Below are 9,387 nucleotides of genomic sequence, written 5' to 3' on the forward strand. Positions count from 1 at the left end.
TACAAAAAATGCTAATAAATGAAATAAATAAATCTGACTTTAAAAATAAAATTCTTCTAAGTAAAAGCAGAGTCCCCATGTCTTCCCGAAGAGCCTTCATTTTCATTCTTATAATTCTTGAAAGGGCAGATGAATGGACTTTCCTATGGCAGCTTGTTTTCTACGCTATTTAGGGCTGTTACTTTCCTTGTCATTCCGAGATGATCCTGTTTTGTTCTTTCCAAGTGTTTCCATGGAAATAGTTTATTACCCGCCAGTGAAGAAAACTTTATCCTCTAACAAGGAAAAGTTTTGCAAGTGAAACTGTCACAATTCACCACTTAGCACATTTTCAGAGGGAGCACAATAAAGAAAAAAAATAAATAAAAAAATAAAACGAATGGCAAGCATAATTTGCAAAGTTAGGAAGCACAAATAAATTGTATACAGCTGTCTTTTCAAAAGTAGCTGATTTCTTGAGTATATACAGTTTACTCGTTGACGTTCACTTTATGTGGGTGACCTCTTACTGGCTAATAACATTTTTGCGACTCTATAAGCAACTAATGCAACCTATGTTTTATTTCTTTGAAGAGAGAACGCAACAACAGAAAGAGAATTAAATGTTTAGGCATCTTCTGCGGCAGTATCAAATACTAGTTAAAAGTTAATCATTGGCTTTGATTCTTCTGGAAAGTTCTAACTCATTGGTGTGTTTTCTACAATATAGATGGAACTATTTTATATAAAGGATAACTCAATTTCTGGGCAATGTTGGAGAACTTTTTGTGACTGTGCGGACCTAACTTGTTTAGTATTAGATATAGAAATGTATAATGATTCAAACTTCCAGAGTTGGAGGTTTAGGTGCTATTTAATTCACAACTCCAACTCCTGCAAGATATAAAGCCTAAGTTTAGTAAAAACATAAAAAAAATAACAAATCAGCACAAGGTACAGTATTCACAATAAATGAGAAGTGGCTGAATGTGAATGGAGGACTTTGTTTGGGCTGGAGACCACACTGGACTGATGTGATTGGTCGCTGGTAGTTGATAGTTGTGAGGAAGGGATAACTTCCAGTGGGAATGAACCCCACAGTGGGTGGTGGTGATGGACCCCTTGGGGGCTTGGGTTGCTACCTTCCCGGTATGACAATGCAGTTGTTTTTGCAAAAAAAGAAGGTGTGCCCATTGTTCAGAAAAATGCAACTCTAGATGTACGGTTGAAAACGTTTATTGGAAGTGTAAACATATAAAGTGAGTAATTGGCCACAAAGAGCTTAACCACCCCTGCTCTGCAGGAATGTTTGTAAGTATCCCAAGATGGTTATTCTAACTATACATGGAAGATCACAGATACAAGGGGAGTGGGTCAGTGAACCATGCCAGCTAATGGAAACGGCTCAGGGTGCTAGCCTGATTCTGATATCCCAGATTGTTGTCCTCACTCTTAATAACTCCTCCTCTGAGACCTCCTAAGCTGCTTTCGGTTCAGAGAGTGGTTTTTAGTCACTAAGTCTGAATTTTCTAGTAGGCCTTCAGCCCTCTCAGAAACCTCAGAGGCAGCGAGAAGGCTTCCTCATCCTTTCCTTTACATCCTTTCCTTTAATCTCTTCTGACTGCTTTTACAATTTTTGAAGAGGAGAATTGAGATGGTGCCTTGTCCATTTCTGTGGTCTTTGTGTAGGAGGGGTCCAATCAGCTGATATTTCTCCCAAACTTAAGGATACTATAGATGCAATGAATACATACATTGTCCAAGAACAGCTTGCTTCCTGGCCCAAAGTCACCAGCCTCGGCTCACTAAAAATGCCTCAGTCTACATTAAAATTTCCTGTTCACTTTTTATTACAGCCTGGGCTATATGGTGACTGGACCCATCCTAAAAGAAATCTTCCCGCCGAAAATATTTTATTTACACCAATATTCTAATACAGAGGGTTTTCTGAAGAATTGGCGGTCCCAGTTGTGGACCCAGCCATCTCTTGTCTTGACAAGACTCTAACAGTGCCTGTTGAGGATGTCCCTGTATTCAGTAAACTCTGTGGACAAGAGGTTAGATTATCTCTTTCAGGCCTTATTCTTTCTGACAGGCCCGCTATGCAATCTTCTGTTGCAGCAATTTTAATATGCCAGACACTGGCTGTATGATCCAAGTCCATGGCTTGGGACCCTGTTCCCATACTAATGGATCCATATATCCTCCAACAACTAGAGCTCTTGCTCATAGCCTAGAGCTATTGTGTGGATGGCTTAGGAGAATCACTAAATCAGATATCTAGGATGCATCTCCTTCAGTATATATGAGGAGGACACTGAGTTAAATGTTGGTCTACAAAGCTTCCTTGCAAGAAACATCCTCTGCTGTAGCTCTTCCAAGAGGAATACCTTTCCAGAGAATACTTGAACACTATGTCAAGGAAGTCATGGGGGTGAAGAGTACTTTTTCCCCAGAAGAAGGTAAAAGCACCTGCTAGTAAGTCTTTAACCCGAGTGATAAAAAAGACGCTCCTTTAAATTTTCTCAGGCTTTGAGCCCCCAAACAAACCAGGTCTGGGACCAAGTGCTCCTCTCAATGATCAACTTGTCACGTTTGACCTTTGTGGCCATCTGGTCACAGAACTTTTCAGATGTTTGGGTCCAGAATGTCGTATCTAGTTATTACACATACTCAACATATAACTCGGATTAGAAACCCCTTATGGAAGCTGCTCAGTTGGTCATTACCTCCCTTCACCCAGTAGATTTTCTAGCCTTTGTACACATAAAAGATGCTTATCTGCATATCCCCATCCTTCTGACATATCAACCCTCCCTCTGTTTTGCTGAGGGCACGCAATATTACCAATTGGTTGCCCTTCTCCTCAGCATATCCAATGCACCTTGGGTCTTTACCAAGGCGATACCCCATGCTCTCACTCTGCTTTGTTCTCCAGGCACCCTCATTATGGGATATCTGGACAATCTACTGCTGATTTAACAAGTGGCTCAGGTTCTGTCTGCCAATGTCAGCTAGGCACTCCAGACGTTATGGAGAGTTGGTTGAGGTCCTGAATCTTCAGAAATCAGTGCTTAATCAGACCAATAGTATTTGGGCCTAATCTTGGATACAGCCCTGTCTATGTCTTCCTTGCTGTAGATGATCTTCAATTTCTTCGTTTTCACACTCAGACCTTACAGCCAAGGAATAACCCAATTATTTGCTTTTGTATCAGGGTTTTGGGCCTGATGGTGGCTTCCTTTGAGGCAGTCCCTTATGCCCAGTTACACTCCAGGCCATTGCAACTCAACATTCTGTCAGCATGGGAAAAGTAGGCTCAACCACTGAATTATCCCATGTGTTAGACCAGGTTTGCCCTGGTATGGTGGATCTCCAGCCCAGTGCTGGAATCAGGGAAGTGCTTTCTCCTGATATTCTGGAGGGTTCTCACAGCAGACGCCAGCCTCTTGGACTGGGGAGGGGTCCTGAATGCCCTCTCAATGCAGGAGACCAGAACGTCAGAATAAGCTAGGCCCTGGATAAATATTCTGGCGCTCAAGAGAATTTAGTTGTCCCTTTAACGTTGGACCTCTCGACTGCAAGGTCACCCAACCAAGATTAGGATGGACAATGATATGGCTGTGGCTTACAGTCAACAATCAGGGGTCACAAGCATCCGCACAGCTCAAAGTAGAAGTAGACAAGAGTAGGCAGATGACTCTTCCTCCATGTTCCCCACTTTATTGGGCACCAAGTGTTGTTCACATAGATGGCCTACCCTGGGGTGGGTTCTTTGGCCTGTTGCAGGTGATGAACGGGCTCAGTGGGTCACAGGTACTAACACAGAGGTAAAACCTTGCCCAAAGACTTGCTCACCAATGCTTGGGACCAGGCGGGGGCCACAGTTCCTCAACTTAGAGATGAGCCACTTGCGTGTAGTGTATGCGGACCTTCTACAGAAGATGTTGTCCCTTGTCCTACACACTTGTATAGGGTGTATGTGTTGCATTAGGAGAAACATGCAGAGCCTATGCCCACTCCATCAGTCAGCACACCTCTGTTACTTCACTCCCAGTAACAGAATGAGTAAGAGCACATAGTGCGGACCTCATGCATGCTCCCACTTATCTCCTCTCTTGCCATACCAAGTGACCAGGCATAGATCTCCGTAATGCTAGTCCACTCCCAGTGACTGACGGAGACAGACAGCTAGGAAGGGAGCTGGGAACCAAACCCCCTTGCAACTGGAGAACCTGTCACCTGATCAGGTACCACGCCAATGACTGGCTGCTGTTTCCTTCTGTGGTTACCCATGACAAATTCCTTCTCTGCTTAGGATAACCTTTTGTTGTAGCGATGTTACACGCACCTCAGTTATCACAGATCCTGGTTGTTTAGAAAGATGCCAGGACCCCACATGCACCCCTTGAGTAGCTTCAGACCAAGCCTTGAACACTTATAACAACTTTACTGAACTTTTGGAAGAGCATATATTACATGTGGTAACGTTTTTTCCCTAACTAAACCTAACTATGGATGCCCAAGATTACCTGCACAGGAAAAGTCTCTTAGGGGAAAGCCCAAACTTGGCAGTGCTCTAGCAGAGAAGTCCATGTTGCAGGGTTCAATTCAGGCAGACCATACGTCCCAGCAAGTCTTTAGCATAGATTCCCCATGCGTTTTCAATCGGCCCCCGGAGCCCCTCTCCTGGGATCCAGACCTCTTCCTATTTATAGATCACAGGAGGGAGGCTGGACCCCAGCAAAAGCCTGCAAACAAGCTGGGAAAAAAAGCAGAAAAACATTAACCCTTTATCCGTGATTTGAGCAGTTGGGTACTAACTAAATACAAAAAGTAGGCAATACCTACATGCAACTTTGCAGCACAAATAAAGCATCCATTTGTAAGAGAGGGAGGAGGAGGAGGCAGGGCAGAACCATATGCCCTTTAGGGTGAAGAACCACTTTAAAATTCGCCAAAAAAAAAAAAACGTTTTGTGCATCTTTTGGTTCGTCGTAGTGCCTTTGCAGTCCATTCATTATGAACACGGAAACACAAGAGGGCGCCTCTAAGTACAGCAATGAAATGCACTTGCTTCTGTTCATTGCTGCATTTAGAGGCGCCCTCTTGTGTTTTCTTGACATATTGCAGATAACCCCAGCTATACGATGAGGAGCTGCCCTAAGGACGTTGTGGCTGTATCATATATTTATTTAACCCCCTTTCCGCAATTCTACTGATGCTACCTTTGGGACCACAAGTGGCCTTTGTGCTCAGACTACTGTATCATTCATAATGAATAGGCAACATTAACGCAATGCACATAAAGCGCCTTAACGCACCACAAGCTCCGGGAATGGTGTGAAGATGGCTTCATAGATATAAAAGTACACAGCCAATTAGACACTGGATAAAAAAAGCTGTAAAAAAAAAAAGGGGGAATATAACATAAGAAGACTGAAAAAATATTGCTGAATTGAATTTGCTTGTTTGTAACTGTAATACAACAACATTTCTTTCAAATTTTATTTCATTTCACAGCTACATGCTTTGAATTCTATTGCTTATTTCACATAATGTTAGAAAATAATGTACGCAACGGACAGTAACAATTGTGACACACTGAAGACCTATTCTGCGATCCTGCAGATGGCGCTGTTAGCCCTCACCACCTGCAGTGCTCAGAGTACAGATTGACTTCCTTAGGGTTGATGGTGATTGATTGTGTTGTTTTCTTCATTACTTTAAACCTAATCAGTGCTTGGTGTAATTTGAGTAATGATTGTTCATTATTGGAAATTGTGAAGTTTAAGACTTTCCTCGTTTTACCTCCACAGTCTGCCTTTAGGGAGAAGGCTGGATCGCGTTCAAGAACCGCTTCTCCCACCCCAATTCCATTTTCTACGTGCAAAGAGATACAATGTCAGACAATGTAAAAAAAAAAAAAAGTTTAGGAAACTATGTCATATTCTCTCGACAACGGACTATGTCAAAGTTTAATTAGCAATAGTAACAATACACAGCATGCAAATAAAAGTAGTGTACAGATACTGGCAATAAGGAAAACAGCCTTATATAGAAAATCTTCATTGTTACCTGTGGCCAGGGATGCTGATAAGGCAGTACAGCCAGCCCTCTTGTACTGGGCCCCATCAGTTGAAAAGGGGGGCCCAGGCATCTACTGAGCAGGAGGTCCGGCTGTGCTGTGTTATTGCAGACACTGATTGTCTTCTGCCTCCCCCTGCAGTGCTGCCACCTTTCTCCCTCCGGCTGCACTGCAGGGGGATTGGTTCTAGTACATGTGCCCCTTCTATCTGTTGTCCAGACACCCATGTGCGCCCCTTTCCCCTGCAGGGCTGCCAGCTTCTTTCTTCTTCTCTCCCGTTGACCTTTACTGTGGGCACACAGTGGGATGTTTCAGGATGGAGAGCACAGAATGAATGAATGAACACAGTAAATGATCTGTACTAATTACTCCTGTGTCATCACTGAAGCATAGTAAACTGTGTTTACTATGGTTCTGTTAGTCAATGAGCAGGAAGCCCCAGAGTACTTCCTATTCATTTATCTGTGAAGCTGAGACTGTAAATAAAGGGATGGATAAATGTATTTGGACCGGGGGGGGGGGGTGCCCTGTCAGGTAGGCCGTAAGGGGCCCCATGATTTCTGACAGCAGCCCTGCCTGTGGCAGCCAATCAGAATTCACCTTGTACTGGTCTTAATTCAGAAAGTGAATTTTAACTAGTTGTGAACGGAATGTGACTCAGTCAGAGCCGTTTCACACTTATGCCCCGTACACGCGGTCGGATTTTCTGACGGAAAATGATCGATGGGAGCTTGTTGTCAGAAATTCCGACCGTGTGTAGGCTCCATCACACATTTTCCATCGGAGTTTCCATCACACAAAATTTGAGATGGCTGCATATGATGGGCACAGAATCTGCATATTATGGGCACAGTTGGCTGCATATGATGGACACAGGTGGCTGCATATGATGGGCACAGTTGGCTGCATATGATGGGCACAGTTGGCTGCATATTATGGGCACAGTTGGCTGCACATGATGGACACAGAGTCTGCATATGATGGGCACAGAGTCTGCATATTATGGGCACAGTTGGCTGCATATGATGGACACAGAGTCTGCATATGATGGGCACATAGTCTGCATATGATGGGCACAGGTGGCTGCATATGATGGACATAGGTGGCTGCATATGATGGGCATAGAGCCTGCATATGATGGGCACAGTTGGCTGCATCTGATGGGCACAGAGTCTGCATATGATCGGCACAGGTGGCTACATATGATGGACACAGAGTCTGCATATGATGGGCACAGTGGCTACATATGATGGGCACATAGTCTGCATATGATGGGCACAGTTAGCTGCATATGATGAGCACAGAGGCTGCATATTATGGGGCACAGTGGCTGCATTTGATGAGCACAGATTCTGCATATGAAGGGCACAGGTGGCTGCATATGATGGGCACAGAGTCTGTATATGATGGGCACAGTTGGCTGCATATTATGGGCGCAGGTGGCTGCATATTATGGGCACAGTTGGCTGCATATTATGGGCACATTTGGCTGCATATGATGGGCACAGTGGCTGCATTTGCTGGGCACAGAGTCTGCATATGATGGGCATAGTTGGCTGCATATGATGGGCACAGTTGGCTGCATATGATGGGCACAGTTGGCTGCATATGATGGGCACAGTGAGTCTGCAATTGATGTTTTTGTTTCAGTATTTTTCAGTTTGTTTTGTCGTAAATTCGTGTTGTACACAATTCTGACGCACAAAGTGCCACGCATGCTCGGAATCAAGCAGAAGAGCCGCACTGGCTATTGAACTTCATTTTTCTCAGCTCGTCGTACGTGTTGTACATCACCGCGTTCTTGACGTTCTGAATTTCCGACAGGATTTGTGTGACCGTGTGTATGCAAGACAAGTTTGAGCCAACATCCTTCGGAAAAAAATCCATGGATTTTTTTTGTCAGTAAATCCGATCGTGTGTACAGGGCATAAGACTGCCCCGCGGTCGCAGTGAAAGGCTGCTTGTTTTAGCGGTGATTTACCGGCGCTGCAGAGCCTCTTGCATGCCAGCGCGGGTGCTTTTAGCCCTAAAGAAGGGGTTAACAAGGGGTTAAAAGCCCCCATGCTGCTTTTCAGGCACTTTGGCAGCGCTGCCCATTCATTTCAATGGGCAGGGCGGTATTTACCGCTCCCAAACCGCCCCAAAGATGCTGCTTGCAGGACTATTTTTCCCATCCCAGACACTCGGGCTTTCACACTAGGGTGGCTTGAGAGGCGCTTTTCAGGCGCTATTTTTACCGCTAATGCGCCTCAGTGTGAAAGAGGTCTAATAAGAGGAAATTCTGGAAATTCTGTGTCTGACTTTGATATGTTTCAGTCAGTCCTGGAACAAGCTTGGTGTAAATAAAGATCACTCAAGATGGTCATGGCTAGAAATGCTGGGGTGGGTGTTTTTCAAAGTGATTTCTCAACAAAATTAAGAAAGAAGACACGGATGGATGGGGGAGTTGCTTTGAATATTAAAAATTCATTTTTAGTTTGTTATAAAATTTGGCAAACGGGTAATTTTTCCCCTTCATTGATGTGCGCTGACGAGGCAGCACTGATGGGCACTGATAAGACAGCACTGATGGGCACTGATAAGACAGCACTGATGGGCACTGATAGGCAGCACTGATGGGCACTGATAGGCTGTACTGATGGGCACTGATAAGGCGGCACTAATGGGCACTGATGAAGTGGCACTGGTGGGCACTGATGAGGCTGCACTGATAGGTAGCACTGATGGGCACTGATGGGTGGCACTGATGGGCAACTCTGATAGGTAGCACTGATGGGCACTGATGGGTGGCACTGATAGGTGGCACTGATGGGCACTGGTAGGTGGCACTCATGGGCACTGGTAGGGGACACTGATAGGCAGCACTGATAGGTGGCACTGATTGGCAGCAATGATGGGCACTGGTAGGTGACCCGATGGGCACTGATATATGCAAAATTCCTAGATCACCCAGAGGAGTGATTTTTTTTTTTTTACAATTTTCCTTTAAGGGGACGTAGCAGGGGGTGTGTCCTATGCCTTCATACTTTTGCTAATAGGTGTCCCTCATTCTCATCTCATAAAGTTGGGAGGTATGGAACTGGTCTGTAGAGTCTTCCAGCCGGACCTGAATCTGAGCCCTGACCCTATTAACAAACTCAAACAACTACCATGAGTCAAATAAATCTTCATGTATCTATTCAAGCACTAGAGGGTGCTACGCATATCAAATGATAAATTGAATGCATTTCTTGTGCTGTAAACCCTTACAACACACTTTTTGCTACAGGTAAGACTATAATAAGGCTTACCTGTAGCTACCCTGGATGTCTCCGAAAACC

The 9,387-nt window shown here is 44.5% G+C and overlaps 1 long non-coding RNA gene across 1 annotated transcript in view; it reads left to right on the top strand.

Annotated features, from left to right (window-relative positions):
• Positions 1–9,387, top strand: part of LOC141134416 (uncharacterized) — a 55,624-nt gene that overhangs the window by 45,622 nt on the left and 615 nt on the right. The window lies entirely within an intron of this gene.

This window comes from Aquarana catesbeiana, linkage group LG03 (assembly GCF_042186555.1).
Source record: "Aquarana catesbeiana isolate 2022-GZ linkage group LG03, ASM4218655v1, whole genome shotgun sequence".
NCBI lineage: Eukaryota > Metazoa > Chordata > Amphibia > Anura > Ranidae > Aquarana > Aquarana catesbeiana.